This window comes from Patella vulgata, chromosome 1 (assembly GCF_932274485.2).
Source record: "Patella vulgata chromosome 1, xgPatVulg1.2, whole genome shotgun sequence".
NCBI lineage: Eukaryota > Metazoa > Mollusca > Gastropoda > Patellidae > Patella > Patella vulgata.
The window spans coordinates 65,573,799-65,590,977 of NC_065879.2; the positions used below are offsets into that span (position 1 = coordinate 65,573,799).

General features: G+C 38.3%; 1 long non-coding RNA gene across 1 annotated transcript in view; it reads left to right on the forward strand.

The window, feature by feature from the left end:
* Nucleotides 1-6,035: 6,035 nt before the first annotated feature.
* The window catches only part of LOC126827040 (uncharacterized), a 98,151-nt gene continuing 87,007 nt past the window's right edge, over nucleotides 6,036-17,179 (forward strand). Inside the window, exon 1 of the long non-coding RNA XR_008787949.1 lies at nucleotides 6,036-6,389. This is a non-coding gene — a long non-coding RNA (uncharacterized LOC126827040). The remainder of the gene's footprint in view (nucleotides 6,390-17,179) is intronic.

Consider the following 17,179-nt stretch of genomic DNA (forward strand, 5'->3'; position numbering starts at 1 on the left):
TCATTTCCCCACTCATTCTCTCTCCACTCTTAAATGCTAGCCCACCTATCCCCAACGGTCATGTCATTCTCACCCCTGTCTTTTCCCTGTATTGCCTCTCACACGTATATGTTCTTTCATTCCCTATATCATTCTCTCCCCACTCTTAAATGTTTCAGGTCTAAGACCACCTTGGTATTAATCATATCAGTTAGGTTTGGCTTATAGATAATTTCTGGATCATAAATTAAATGTGTTTGTTCACTCATTTCTCCCCGTTCATCTCACCCTCGTGCACATTCCCCCCCCCCTCTCTCTCTCTCTAATTTCTCACAGCTTCATTCTATTTTCCTCTCCCACCATTCTTACTAGAATTGTTCGTTCCCACACTCATTACTGCTACCTCATCTTTCCACGTCTTTTTTCCTTCGCATCTTCATTCTTATCCGCGTATTCCCTCTAACACTTCATATGTTCTCAAACCTCACATTGCCACACGCTTTCTCTTCTACTCTTATATGCCCCACTCTCGCATTTAGTATCTCACTCTTCCTTAATAAATAGTCTTCAACGTTCGTTTTCTTTCCCATGTCTTACTCCCATAATCGTTTACCCACTTACTCCCTCTAATCCCACAATCCCATGCTCGGATTTAGTTATACTACATTAAATCAAATGTTTAAAATATCGACACTATATTGCCCAACCATATGTCATCCATTTCGTTCTTATTCTCGCACGCCTGTATTTTTCTCTCGCATATATCACATAATCCTTACTACCATTTGTCTTTAGCACATTCTTGTGTCAATCATTTGCACTAATACCATCGCTGTCTGTACTTAAATTACTCACCTTTCCACGTCTTGTTCGACTTACTTACGTCTTCACTTCTGCGTCTACTATCTTACCTCTCTACGGCTTTTTTACCCCCGCCCCACTCATTCTCTCCCTGGCTTACGTGTCTCATCTTTAAGACTACCTTTATATTAATCATATCAGTTTGGAGTAGCGTGTAGGTAATTTCTAGTTCAAAACGGAGAAAAATACATGTGCTCTTAATCATATCTATCCATTCATCTCACATCTACATACAGATTTTTGTTCGCCGCTCGCTTCTCTCTCTCATTGCTCACACTCTTATTATATTTCCTCTCGCACCACTCTTACCACCATTGTCCATTCATGCACTCTTGTTTTTCCTAAACTCACAGATATGTCATTACTTTCCTCTATTCCAATCGCTTTCATGTTGGCCTGCTTCCTCACCTTTTCTTCCTTCGTATCGTTCCACAGTCATGTTATTATATTCTATCTTTCTTATTCGCTCTAACACTTCATAATTTTTCTCTCGGACTCTTATATGCGCCACTCTCACATTTTATTATTTCACTCTTGTACTACCCTCAAACACATTTATACCTCTAACATTTCATATGTTCTCAAACCTCACATTGCCACACGCTTTCTCTTCTACTCTTATATGCCCCACTCTTGCATTTAGTATCTCACTCTTCCTTAATAGTCTTTAACGTTCATTTTCTTTGCCATGTCTTACTCCCATAATCTTTTACCTACGTACTCCCTCTAATCTCACAATCCAGTGCTCGGATTTAGTTGTACTACACTAAATCATACTATATTGCCCAACCATATGTCATCCATTTCGTTCTTATTCTCACACGTCTTTATTTTTCTCTCGCATATATCCTTAATACCATTTGTCTTTAGCACACTCTTGTGTCAATCACTTCCACTAATACCATCGCTGTCTGTACTTAAATTACTCACATCTCCACGTCTTGTTTGACTTACTTACGTCTTCACTTCTGTCTCTACTATCTTACCTCTCTACGCCTTTTTTACTCCCACCCCCACTCATTCTCTCCCTGTCTTACGTGTCTCATCTTTAAGACTTACCTTTATATTAATCATATCAGTTTGGAGTAGCGTGTAGATAATTTCTAGTTCAAAACGGACAAAAATAAATGTGTTCTTAATCATATCTCTCCATTCATCTCACACCCACATGCATGTTATTGTTCTTCGCCCGATTCTCCCTCATTGCTCACACTCTCATTATATTTCCTCTCGCACCACTCTTACCACCATTATCCATTCATGCACTCCTGTTTGTCCTGAACTCACAGACATTTCACTACTTTCCTCTATGATAAATTAAGAGTGTTACTATCAGACAGACACCATCTCTAAATCGCATATTATATATTACCCTCAAACACATATATACCACAGTGAAATCGCCAAATCGCATACTATGTATTACCCTTAAACACATTTATACCTCAGTGAAATCTCCATACTATGTATTACCCCAAAATACAATTATACCTCAGTGAAATCCCCAAATTGCATACTATTTATTACTCTCAAACAAATTCATACCTCAGTGAAATCTCCAAATCACATACTATGTATTACCCACAAACACATTTATACCTCACTGAAATCTCCATAATTTGTATTACCATCAAACCCAATTATACCTCACTGAAATCTCCATACTATGTATTACCCATAAACACATTTATACCTCACTGAAATCTCCATACTATGTATTACCATCAAACACAATTATACCACACTGAAATCTCCAAACTGCATACTATGTATTACTCTCTAACACTCTCTCCAAATTGCATACTATGTATTACTTTCAAACACATTTATACCTCACTGAAATCTCCAAATCACATATTATGTATTATCCTCAAAGACATTTATACCTCACTGAAATCTCCAAATCACATACTATGCAATACCCTCAACCACATTTACAACTCACTACAATCTCATAATTCCCATCTCTATTTAGTTATCTCCTACTCACCACTTGTTTTAGCAACCACATACCTTCTTACTGTCTCGCGAGTCCCAACTGTCTTACTCTCACCTCTTTTCGCTTTCGAGCCATTTCAGGCAACCAACGATGCAACGAAATCGCGGCTCTCAGTCAGTCAACTTACTTTTCTCTCATTTTATCACATCCTCACACCCATATCTTTATATCCCCTCTTTCACTAACTGCCATCATTACGTCTCTAACGCCCCTTTCTTTAACACACCCAGTTCCATCCTTGCAATATTATCAACATTCATGAGCGCCTCCAATGCCATTTTCCCTCATTCATATTTATCGTTTATACAAGCCTCATTACTTACCTTCATTTCAATTCCCACTTTCTGACGTCTGTAATAAAAAATTTGACCAAGTCTGATGCCACCGATGATAGTGATGGACTGTTACTAACACGTTCACTCTCTCAGATTTTCAGTCATGATCCTTAATTACTCTTACTAAAAATGCTGATTGTGAACCATCGTCTGCAAATAGCTTGTGCTGTACGCGACACACATACGCGCAAAGTCGTGGTTTTGACTGCAGCTTCGCTGGTTGCCTAAAATTGCTCGTTCTTTCAAGAAGCCAGGCTTTCAGTGCCTTTAGCAGTTATAGCTAATTAATGTATTTCTAAATTCCATGAATAGCTAAGATCTATCTCAATATTACTGTCCCTTTCTTTTTCTTCCTCCTTAATTTCATTTCTCCTAAAATCATGGACAAATATGGGAGAGGATGAAAGAATGAATATAACATTATAAGTGGATGTGCTATAAAGCACAAAGATTGAGAAGAGGGTATGGGACGAGAGCGGCAATAATTGATACGAACGACAGGGGTGAACAGCGAGAGAGAGAGAGGGCAAGAGGGGGGGGGGGTCCAGAGATGTTTGGGAAAGAGAAAAGTAGGGTATGTGTATGTGTGTGTGAGAGAGGGGAATTGGGGTGAAAACAGGGTAAGAAAGAGATGTGTGACTGACATAAATGTGAGAAATATGAGCAAGAGATATGCGGACACAGTGATGTTTGAGACAAACAGAATGGATAGCAGAGTAAAGTTTAACAGTGAATGATAATGAGCGGGGAAGGTGGCGAAGGGATCGGCGTAGCTGAGTGTGAGTGCTCGAGAAATAAACGTGTCAGATGATTGAAAGATATGTTTTGGTGCACTTCAGGACATAATTCTGATTTGAAGATTGTCTAGTTTAAAAATTGGGCACTTGCATTAATTTGAACTTGGTTGGGGGAAACAGAAATATCTCTCGTACAAATGATTTAATTCTGTCTGAAAAGGTATTTTCTCACCAAACCGTTGTCCTTTCTCACAGTGAGGTTTTGAGCGAAAGTATGCTTGATGATAGAATGTCCTTTAAACTTGTGCTCTCGTAATATATTTTAATAACAGTTTAAGGTTTATGTTAATACACATTTTATAGTTAAATATGTATACATGTAGTTAATAAAATTGGTTAAGCCCCATTTCAAAATACATGCAAGAATCCCACCGACTACCATGTGAACCAACCTCTCTCATCCATCATTTTCCTACATCGCAGCCTCCATCATCCCTTTTCGCCTTTCCTATCTCATCTACCGCAATCTCATAGCATGCGCCTCTTATCCTTCATCTATTTCACTCATTAGCCCCACGTATTGCTTCCTGCCAATCTCACCCCTCTTACTATTTATTTCTATCACATCAATTGTTCTCAATTCATTCCCTCACACTCACTGTCTTTCTCTCACTCTAATCTCTTTCTTATCGGGCAGTCACAATCTCCTATTACTCCTTATATATCACCCACACTCCGAATCTCCTCTTTCTCATTCATCACCTCCTATTCTTACCTCCCCGTACTCTCTGCTTCTCGAATACGACATCTCTATATAGGATTTTATTTATCACAACTAAAGTCTTCAAATCAAAGTTTTGTCGACAGGAGGACCTATCGAGGCTCTCTGAAGTTCAGCAAAATATATTATTGATCTCCCACTCTCATTTCTCGTGCACTCACACTCTGGGCTCCTCTGATCTCTTCTTCGCCCACCCCCTCTCTCTCTCTCTCAGCCTTAATACTCATTTTCTTTTCCGTGTCTTACATTCATCCTCGTTTACCCACACCCCCTTGCACCCCACACTCACGTATTCATCTTTCTTATGCCTCACTCTCATATTTTCTCTGTCATGTACCCCAATCACTCTTAATACTACCGCTGATTCTGAACTAGCATACTTGGTGATAAAGTACTCTTTAATAGGGGCTTACTGAAACAACCAGCAATTCTTAGCCAACAACAGATACTGTCAAAATCACGGCTATGTGTGTGTCGCGTACAGTATATACATACAATTTGCAGTTCATGGTTCGGGCATTGCCACCCCTTGACGGCACCCATGAATGAAATATAGTCAGGGTGGGGGGAGGCGTCATTGAGTAGGTCAGATGACAGATTGGTCACACAAAATAGTGTTCCGCGTGACATTGCTTGCTACCACAACTGATGTAAGTATATCAAACGTGTAGTAGAAATAATACGTGAGTCCAAGAGAGCATGTATATACGAAGGATTACTGTGAGTGAGGCAGATCATGCTTTTTGGACGGATGGTGCGTACACGAGTGTGTAGAAATAAGAATCGTGGATATGTGAGCTAAGATGGTCATGGGTCATGCGAAGATAAGATGGGGGGGGATAAGAAAAGTTTAACATGGAATACATGGACAAGAAAGAGAAAGATTAGAATGCCAGATTAGAATGCCATAGTTATCGGGCAGACAAGAGAAGGAAGCAAAGACGTAGAGAGGAGATAAAGCAGAGCAACAGTAGAGCGATGGTATTAATGGACAGGACTGGCATATTTGTGACTTAAAGACAAACAAGAGTGTGTGAATAAACAATGGTAGTGGGGATTGGTGACGCATAAACGAGAGTAAAACAGAATGAAAGAGAACGAAAGCGATTGTATTTGTGGAAAGGACTGACATATTTGTGACTTAAAGACAAACAAGAATGCATGAGTAGTGAGGGTTAGTGACGCACAAGCGAGATTAAAAATAGAATGAGAGAGAAAGAGAGCGATGCGGGATGTAGTAAGGAGTGCATGGATGAACAATGGTAGTAAGCGTGGTTGTGGGAGCGATACAAGGAAACATGGAAAAGTCATGGAGAGGTGCGGAAGCAGAGATAGAGGGGGGTAATATGAATAAAAAGTGTATAGGAAAGGCGTGACATATCAGTGAGTTAAGGACAAACAAGCGTGCGTGAATGACAACTGGTAAGAGTAGTGGAAGTTATTTAGTGACGTACATGCGAGAAACAACAAATATAATGAGGGTGTAAGAAATGAGAGAGAAGAACGGATAAAATAAATGAGGTATGAGGGGGGGGGGAATAAGTAGCAACGACAACACTTACACAACATGGGAGTGAGGGACGAGAATCATAGAGATGTAGGGCGATGTTTAAGGGGAAAAAGAGACGAAGAGAGGCGAGCAAGCAGAGAATACAAGAGAGGTGGAGAGATTGCAAGAGAGTAGAACTTAATGAGAGGTAAGGGAAATATGCAGAATTTGTTATCCCAAAAATAGACGGCAGCGGTGTATTTTCTCGACAAGGGGCCTGGTTACATCCGTGTCAAATCACACCAAAAATGGAAAAAAGTAAACCGTACCCACTTTGATTTTCCTGAAATTTGGTGTGTGTGCTTCTTATGGCTTCTTACGGTCACTGGGATATCAGCCATTCAATTTTTGCCAAAATGGGCGTGACCACAGGCTATAGTCCGATTCCTGGGAAAGAATGAAAGAGGGAGACTGTAGAGTAGAAAAAGCAGGTCGGTAACATATATAAGGCACTATACACTGGGTATTAACATAAAATATGTTATCGTCCATATATATCACTCACTTACTCCACGCTAACAATCCGACCTGGTTGATCCCTTTATTACTATCACCACCGTTTTCCCCCAATCATCGCTTTAAAATATCACCCTGATCTATCTCACCGGCACATGAATCTCGTTCACTCAAAATCATTAAAATTTTGACAATTATTTGCTCTAAATCAACATTCACCTCTCATAATTTTATTTTCGGTCTCCCGTTCATCTATACACTCTTCGTTCTATTCATCTCCGACTGCATCTAACATTTTACCTCATGCTTCATCCGACTTTCTTATCTCATATTTTCTTTTTCTTCATCTTCCACTACCACGCATTTCACTCAACCGCTTTACATTCAACCGTTCATGTTTTATCCCCGTTTCTCTAGGCAATTTACACATTTTAAGCTCACGTCACCTCGCCCTATTTCTCGACAACCTCTTATTTAAAAAGTAGTACGCAAAATAGGATTTTAAAAGAGATCTAGCGTATGTAAAATACAAGCATTTGACCCTTATTCGTTTTCTTCCATATCACAAATGTCTCCCCCAATGTTATCCAGGAGTAGGGTCGTCTGTCCAAGCTTGTGGGTTTTCTTCCACTGCGAAAGACCCCTACGCGGAAGCGAATTATTGAAATAAACTTGAACACTATCTGTGTTAGTCCCGAAATGACCTAGTTTGAGTCGACTGGACGTTAAACTTTCTCTCGCCCACTCAATGATCCAGCGCTAACATTCCTCCCTTTCTCCATCATCCCCAAATCATTCTCCGAAACTCCCTGCCTCTTTCACTCCAATAATCTCTGTTGTTTTCGGCACGGTCACATTCTCGTTTCATTCTGAATCTCATCTATCCCCCACCCCGTTTATATCTTTTATTCTGACGGCCAGTTTTTTATATTTTTTTTTGTGTCAGGAACTGGTTGCTAACCGCTATTCATTCTCATCTTGTTTTTGTTCTTGGGGTGACGCACTTCGAAAAAGCCTAAGTTTCCGTCAATTCAAGTCCGAGCGAAATGAAAATTGGCATGCTTCTTCTTTGAAGAAATCAGCATCGATTTGGTGAATTAGATTTTAGAATTTCATCCAAAAACTTGGTCAATTCCTCCTGGTCTATAGTACGGTGGTACTTATTTTAAACAATATGTTTTTATCAAAAATATAAAGGGATTGCGGAACAGGCATAGTCTATATGACCGCTCTCCCAATCTAAGGGAAGTGTGTCACATTTGGGGATCAGAACAAACAGGCATGTATCCACATACATGAATTAATCAGACCAATAAATTAAACTTCCTGACTTTTTTCACACTGCAAACAAAATCTTTTGTTTAAATAAAATCATAAGCAGTGCCAACTACCAAAACGAGTTAATTCGTGTACAAATTCAGGACTAAAAGTGCTTCCGGAATGTGAAAACAATAAAGCTTTTGCGTAACACAATTTAAGAATAAGAATACGTTTATTGTCGTAATATAGGCCATAGACCAAAATTTCCAAACTTGACTCAACCTTGAATTGAGCCTGATAATAAAGTGTGTTTATGTTATACTGTTTAAAGATATTGTATAAAAAGGTATACTTGTGAAGTAACACAAATTCAGAGGAGTATGTATACTAACAAACTAATACTTCATCACCCCTTATATGCAATTGGAAATACGTGATAATATACAAGGATTACTAGAATCTGATAGAAAATTAGATCTATTGATATTTAGTAGATGAACATTTTGAAAGCAAACATCTATAATATTTGTTTCTATACATTCAAACATGAAATGAAATACATCTTCATTAAATTGATGGTATAATGGACAGTTTGATTTCTCCTATATATATTCAAGGAATTATTTGTTGTAATTTCCGTTTTCATCTTCCTGTCTTAATTCGTTTTAGACGCTAAACCTGTATCCCTTGTACACTAGCCACTAGCATGCTGAAAGATTATGTAGCAAATTTGATACCATATTATACCATATCAATTCTAGACATTAAAATTAAGAAATATTATTTTTAGATACAAAACATTCGGAAAAAACTCTCGTCCCTGTCTCGAACTTAAATTTGACATTTTCCACTTAAATAAGAATTTTAAAAGCTGTAAAAAGAGTAGAAAAAATGAAGACCAAAGAGTGCAATGATATGTGGAATAAACAAATGTAATTCCCGCTTAACAATCGAGTGAACAATTTTCACTACAGAAGAATGACATTGAAGTAGAGGCAGATCTAGACTCTAGTCAAATATTTCTGAATACAGAATCAGAATATTAAAATGGTGAAGAAATTCTGTATTCATTGTGTCACATACAAAATGGTAAAGCAAGTGGGGATGATGGTTAAGTACTTGAAATGTTTAAGAATTCAAAATATGTTACCACAAGGTAAATCAATTACATTCGCCATAGACAAAAAAATAAGTCAAAACCGACCAATTATGGCGAAATATCAATCTTGAATATAATAGAAAATTGTTAATTAAAATCCTAAGGCGGGTTATAGACATGGGTATTCCACTATATAGAATTGTTTTACCCTTTAATCATTGATAGAGAAAAACCAAAAGCAGATTATACTGCATATTTGTTGACTTTACAGCTGCTTTTTACTGTGTTTGATTTTAATATACATCCTTGTTAAAAACAATGTAAGCTCAAATTTCGTCCGAGGTGAAAACGTGTGTCTTAGTTGAAAATAGCCTTACGGATTATTTTGATTGTTCTACTGGAACAAAACAAAGTTGTAAGTTAAGCTCGATGTTATTTGTAATGTTCTTAACTGTATATATCAATATGATAGGCATTGCAAATTGTCATGGTATCATTGTTGATAGTCGGGTACCAAATCTGTAAAATTATCAACCTATGGGAAGCGTTCATTGTTCAGGCTCCTGAAATGATTTTCCTTTGGTCGTACCATTAGGAACTAAAAGGTCCCTTAAAACACATATTTAGGGAAACCTACAATGTACACCTAGCCCAAATTAAATATTGCTGCATTGTATATGTTTTTATTACGTTGGTCTTTTTTATTTTCAACCAGTATCAGTATTTCCTTAAACTTTACTGAAAAAATAAACGAACTTCAGCCGTTAACTTTTATTGAGTGTTTTCTATTTTCCATTTCCCTTATTGTATTGTAAATCGCGTCTGAATACACTGGTACAAGAAGTGTACTATGTTAAATGATCTAATAATAATAGTACATACATACAAAAGATATTGCTTAATAAAGGTTACGATTAGTTCAAATAAAGCAAAACACTTGGTCCCACATGCATCTGATGTTAGTAATTGTAGATATGCTAGGTGCACATATCTTGTGTGATACAAAACACAGTTTTATGACAGAGAACAAAAACCATGTCTTGTAATATGATATTAGACAAACGTTTGTGTTTTGTAATATGATAATTGACAAACGTTTGTGTTTTGTAATGTTGAACAAAATACTACACAAATTTGTGTATCCGTCTTAATCGCCGGTTTACTCACAATCAAACACTTAGTAAATGTAATTAAAGTCATACAAAGCTCCACACATCATTTGTTTTATTAAATAATTAAAAATTAATGATCACATTACATAATATCTGTACTATATATAACTATGACATCAGAGCTTAGCCATGGGCATATGGCTTCAATTTGTGTCAATTGGTTGTCAATTGCATAAACATAAAAAAACTTACATTATTCATAGGTAGAAATAAAACAGGTCTGGACGACTCTTACCTGAAAAAAACAAAACAAAGCAAAGGTTTACTATTATAGATAAATTGCGCATAGTATGACCAATATAAGCTATCAATAAAACACATTACAAAACAATTTAAAAGAAGTAACACGGGAACAGGTCTTTAAAAAAATGGGGTGGGGGTGTTAAATGATCTATTTTCGATGTGACTACGGAATTTACTAACAGTTTGGCAGTGTCCTCATTGATATAACTGGCACGGAGGATCCCGAGACACAAATTTACAGAATTCGTTCATGGTGTTTTCTGCAAATGGGGATAACTTCAAAACACAATGTTTAACAACCAATTTTAAAAACGTCCATTATAAACTGTAGGTTTTCGACAAAGGGGCATAACTCTGGAATCGAATATCGAAGAACGCTGAACATCGATAGGGTGCGTCATACTGTGGGCCTAATAATAAGTTTATTTGGTAATAATAGAGGCCACAGACCCAGTGATTACAGTCTTGATTTACAATCCGGTGGGTGGTGTCAAGATGGTGATGTAATATACTGATACATTTTCAGAAAATATTTATGGTATTTTTGTGCTGAGAGGCGGCCTCCTCTAATCAAGTTACCGCTTCATTAAAGATGTCCTAGACGAAAACGACGAACCTATCTTATAATGCCAGCGTCTTCTGTGATGACAGCCTATATAAACACCAACTACGAATGACTTGTTCAAATGATTGTGGGGGGAGGGGGGTAGTACTAGACATGATAACAGAAGTTCTAGTATTAGCTCTAAGAAACATTCAGGTGAACGCAATGATTCGCCGTCTCCTGACACTGGTATATCGTACATGACACCCAAAGCATTACCCTTTCATCATTTCGTAACTTTATAAGATTGTTCTGATCATGAAAGTAGAGATCCATTATGATTTTGCGTAGAAAGAAAGGCAAGCGAGTTATTTACTAATATGACATTGAATTAAAGTTGAAATGGAAAAATGGTTTGGAAACCAGGAGTTACCAGAAACCGCTGTAGTGCAATTTCGGAATTTGCGCCAGAGTAATGTTTTACTTATAGCCTCGCAAGCCTTTAATGATTGTTCAGATGAGCATATTATAACCACGAAATTTTGTCAGGGATGTCAAGATAGGAAGTCGGTCAACATAAACGTAATATGGGCCCAAAAGCGTTGGATACGGCTTTAGATACAATAAAATTGTCCAGTGTTATCCGTCAATTAATTTACTATTTATCCTGACCTAACTATGTTCATGTTCCGTTTGACCATCGGTCAATTTGTTGAAAGACGTAACAGAAAAACGCACAATCACCCAGAAACCTACTACGTAACTCGCCGTAAACACCGGTACTCTGCTCGGGGTCTAACTTCCTCGTCCGTTTTATCGTGCAGACCACTGCATGTCCTTTGTGGTTATCTACTAATGTTCTGTTTGTGTTTGGTTGGGTTTTGTTTATGTTTGTCGACATACGAGGGCTGGTTGAAAAGTTCTAAGCCTGAACAGGATATACCACAATCGGGTTGAAACAAAATTTGCCACCAACAAGTACAATCAATGAATGAATCATAGACATAAAAACTGTAACTGTAGTGTTATTATTGTCTTCGTACCAGATCATATTGTAAACCTACCCGTTGAAATCACCAGAAATGGACCAAACTGGATATAGGGCAGTTATCACGTACTGAAAGGACTAACCCCAAGAAAAATACATGCCGACATGGTCTGTACTCTAGGGGATAATGTCCCTCCCTTTTCCACAGTAAAGAAGTGGGCTGTGGAATTTAAGCGTGATAGAGAGAGCTTTGGAGATGACCCGCGTTCTGTGAGGCCATCAATTGCCGACAAGCTCGGAATGTCAAAAGTTTCTGCAAGATTGGTGCCAAAGCTCTTTACTACGGGTCAGATTTCTGAAGTCCCGTGACAATCTGTATTGTTTAGATACAGATCCTGATAATTTTTTATTCAGATTTGTAACCATGGATAAGACCCGTTTCCAAAAATGAAAAAAGTAACCAGCCGGTTGTCATTTTTCTACTAATGATGACGTCATGTCAGCTGTGAAGGACTGTTTTTTAGGGTGACTGAAGGAAATGTCTTTCTGACCGGCACCCAAGTCTTGCAACATCATTGGCAGAAAATAAATGAAAACCATCGACTTTGTACAGGTCTTTGACAGGTAGACTTAAACTTTCCAGCCAACCCTCTTGGTTTAGCAATAAGAGGAGTGTCTTATATTTTATGACAGATTGTAAAGATTGGATCCTAAGGCTTTTAAAGCTTACATAGGGGTGATTCGCAAGCGAGATACGCATCAAATCGTCCCTTAACAGGCTTTTGGTGACTGTGGTGGACACATCGCATCTGTTCCAGAGGGCGCTTCGTTTTCTGCTGGTTCCCGTACAACCGCCACATCGTCAAAATACAGGTTCTCGTAACGATGTGTGTGTGAGAGAGAGAGAGAGAGAGAGAGAGAGAGAGAGAGAGAGCTGAATCAACATATCAATCCGATAGTTTAATATAGTTTATAGCGTTCTCAAGGATATTACACCACAACCGGCGGGTCCGAGTAAGCCGGTAGCAGTCAGTAACCAAGGATACACTGTAACCTGTTCATGGTTTCGATTTCTCGGTGGAGGCGCTAAGAGCAGATCCCGATGTTGAATATTTGATTTCGAGGCAGTCTATTCCCACCGCCAGGATTGGAAATAACACACTCTCTTGTTGGGAGTCTTGCATTAAATAGTGAATGTTGGCGTCATCCCACTTGGGGACTTTTTTGGAAGCTTTACTGGATACCTCTTCCAGCGTGTCTGTGTTACGTCGGCTATAGCGTCGGATGTGCGAGCTCTTAATACTATGCCTAATTCAAATAGTACTCTTTTAGTGGAAATTATTATTCAGGAAAGGCGTGTTGCTGCTTTTGAGTGCTCTAAGTTGGGTCACCACTTCATCAGTCAGTAACTAATAAAACCATGTTTAATGCCAGATTCAAGATGTACTTTCTTTTCAAAATTCGCCTGGAATTCGAAGCCAACCTCCAGTTAAGAAAACTCGGTTTTCTCAGAATATATCGCCGGCGATGGGACCTTCGTCGAAACCTACGTCGATGACTAAATTTAGACTGTGACATATGTCACACAGATTTTTACTTTCGCATAGTGGGATTTTTCGGATGAAACGTTCCTCGTTGGCGCAAGACTCAAAAATTGTTCGCAGAATTGGCAGTCAATCATAAAAGACACATGGGTAAAAAATGTAATTCGGTTTGATCACAAGATGGATCTGTTAAGGCTTCCACAGAAAAGCGACGTAGAGGAAGTATTTCAGGAGGATTTAACGCCAGGATTTTATTATTCAGTCTTCCGGTTTTTCATCCAGGGGAAACATTACCAGTGAAAAGTTCATTTTTAGTCGATTGGGTTGATAGACCAATCTAGAAAAATCGATTTTGGTTCCTACTCAGCTGATGCTCATGGGAGTTTCGTTCAACACAGAGCGAAACCTCCTATTGGTTCTGGAAAATCGCTGGGATCAAAATACAGTGAGGTATACGCAAACTGTTGGAAGGTCCCAGATCGGTACAGACCTTTTTGGACACTCTTAAGTTTATTAACCTCAGCTCAGAATTCAACTTTGAGGTGTCGACTGCAACTACGACCTATCCAGCTCTTCGTTAACCAATTTGTCGACCTAGACCATATCAACTGAGTGATTGTCTTGCCAGACCACCTTCGCGGCCATCTCCTGTGGGGGTTAACTCCAGAGAACTCATCTGAATTTACTACTAATTGCGCAACCGCTTCTTTCCGGAACGTGGACAGGAGAGGAGAAACAGTCACACATCAACATGCTGGATATAACGTTCCGTTTTTATCAGCTGACATGTGAAATATCTTCATATTTACCGTCTAAATGTAATAGATCAGGTGTACCTGTGAAACCAAGAGCGACAGAGTGGCTGTTCAACCCGGAGACTGCTTCCGCTTGGTCTTCAATCAACGTTGGACTCCGATAGTAGGCGTATTCATCACAAGCTTCGACCACCAGTTTCTACTGTACATTTCTCCAGTTCCGGATCCGGAAGCGGCGCAGGACGCGCTGGGAATAAGTATAAATCTGTTGAATGCCTACGTGTTTCCGCCTGCAATTCTCATATCAAGTGTTCTTCAGGCGGCTTGAACATGCAAGTGCAAGATATTGTTGATCTTCTGTGTTGGCCAGCTCGCCAGTGGTTTGCCTATTTGCCACCGTTAGAGAATATTATTGATCTTGCATACTGTTGCCTTTTATGTAAAATCTATAGCTTATGTTCGAGATAAAATCATTTGTTTGGGTGGATGTATTTTACTTTGTTATATGGTATTAGTGTACAGTTTAGCAACTAGATCGGGCGTAATTACAGGCGTCTCTTTATTTCTATACGAGAAATAGTAAACTTCCAAGAATTATTATCAAAGTAAGTGCTTTTCCTGCTTATAGATGGGGGAGGCTGGTCAAGTGGTCTAACGCCATTTTCCCCGTATTCTCAGTGATGTGCGCTGGACCTTTACCTTAATTGTTCTAACTGTGTTTTTTTAGATGGCCTCAGAAGATAACTATGGGCGAACAGTTCCAGAGTTTAAGTCAGTTTACACTAAAGACTTCAGCAGAATTCCATAAAACCTTAACCACGCTGGAGAGCATAAGCGCACAGCAACATGGACGACTACAGAAACTTGAAGATTATCTGTCCTACAGTCGGGTCCTAAGCGGCAGCGAAGATGAGAGCCTTCACACTCAATCAACTGGTTGATGATGCTGATGACGAGGAGCCACCCACTATATTGGCTTTTGTGATTCCACGGTCGCTAGAGGATCCCGAATGGCAAACAATTATTCTGGAAATGATACAAATACCGACCTATTGACCTCGGCTCGGGTAACATTTGGAGAAAATACAAATAAAATAAAATGTTCGAATTTGATGTCGTCATCTGTCTATGTTATAATTATATATGTTTATCTGATTATCTCGTTTCTTTTCTTTCAACTAACAACACCAGGGTGTTTGAATTGATACGGAGTGGGTACCAGGCTAAGGTCTGGTCCCAGACGTGGCCTCCGAGTCCAAACCTCACTCTAAGTTCGTTCTTCATGAACAGAATCAAAAACCACCTGATCAAAATGAAACGAAGAGCAGACCACATTACAGCTCTGTCTTTTGACTTGGCCAGTTACATTACACCTGAAGGGGTGTGATTTTATCTTGAAATGCCCTATATCAGTTTTCTCGGAGTTTATATGTTTTGTAGTTTATATTCTGTATTATAGGCCACACTAATTTATTACATTGTAGAGTATCCTAATAAAACCTAAACCGTACATGGAATATATTGTAAAAAAATTAATCGTAGTTTGGATAATGTGGTTTGTAAAGTTTAAAGTATTTTGACAATCTAGCCTTTTTCTGAAAATGAACACGACAAATAAAGGAGTTTTCAGATTATATTGCCCAGTGCCACGGAGAGCACTTAGAAGATCTTCAAAGTAATGGCTATCATGTTATAAGTGTATATAGGTACAGAATCCCAGATAGCAAAAGGTCAGAAACCATACAAGTCAGGGTTAAAAAAGTGGCAAGTAATGGCTATCATGTTATAAGTGTATATAGGTACAGAATCCCAGATAGCAAAAGGTCAGAAACCGTGCAAGTCAGGGTTAAAAAAGGAACAAGCCCCAGTTGGATCTTCAAAGTAATGGCTATCAGGTTATAAGTGTATATAGTAAAATATCAGCAACCATACAAGTCAAGATTAAAAAATGGACAAGTCCCAGAAAAAATAAAATTAGACTATCAGATCTGAACTGTTTACCAGCATATTTCCCGTGTCAAGATATGTAATAACTGTCAACAGTTTGGCCATAGCAAAGCTCAATGAAAGGTAATTCAGTGTGGCAAAAGTGTTCAGACTCGCACAGCAGTAATACCTGCTCATCTGAGGTATTAAAATGTTCTAACTGTGGCGATAGTCAACTGACAAAACTTGCACCAAATCCCTCGAAACAAATTAAATTCTTAGAATTCAGTATACTAAGAATATTTCGTTTAGGGAAGCAAAATTATTTTTAAAGTCATCTAGGGATAGATGAGACGCGAATGTTAACAGGGGAAAATACAAAATATTGTTAAATCAAACTTATATAAGGGTAAATCAAAAGAATCAAATAATTTTATTAGAAACAACACTTGGGGTAATCCCTTGTATAATTTTAAAACAAAATCAAAATGAAAAAAAAAGTTTATTCTTGACAGCCATTTGGAAATACACAGCACAGTGTCCAATCAAGTGATTAACAATACTCAGAAAGCTGCATCTGACGTTGAGGTTTGCTGATGCACACTCAGATGTTCACTTTCCATATGCGGCTAATAAAAAAAAATATGTAGCTGTGGCTCAACCACCGACCAAGTCAAACGAGGGGACTACAACTCACCCTTTAAAAGGAACTAACCGAAACGGACAACGTTCACTCTTGTTCATACAGACGCTGCATCGAACAAATGACGTATACATACAATTAAGAAGAATTCTGATGCTAATGACAAAATACATAAGAATAAGAAAAATACTAAAGAATTCTCTAACTGGCTATCCATTCAAAATATCTAACAACTTACATCGGAATATTCAATAAGTTAAACATAAGGCAAATAAATACTAATGATTTCACAGACCACGTATGACATA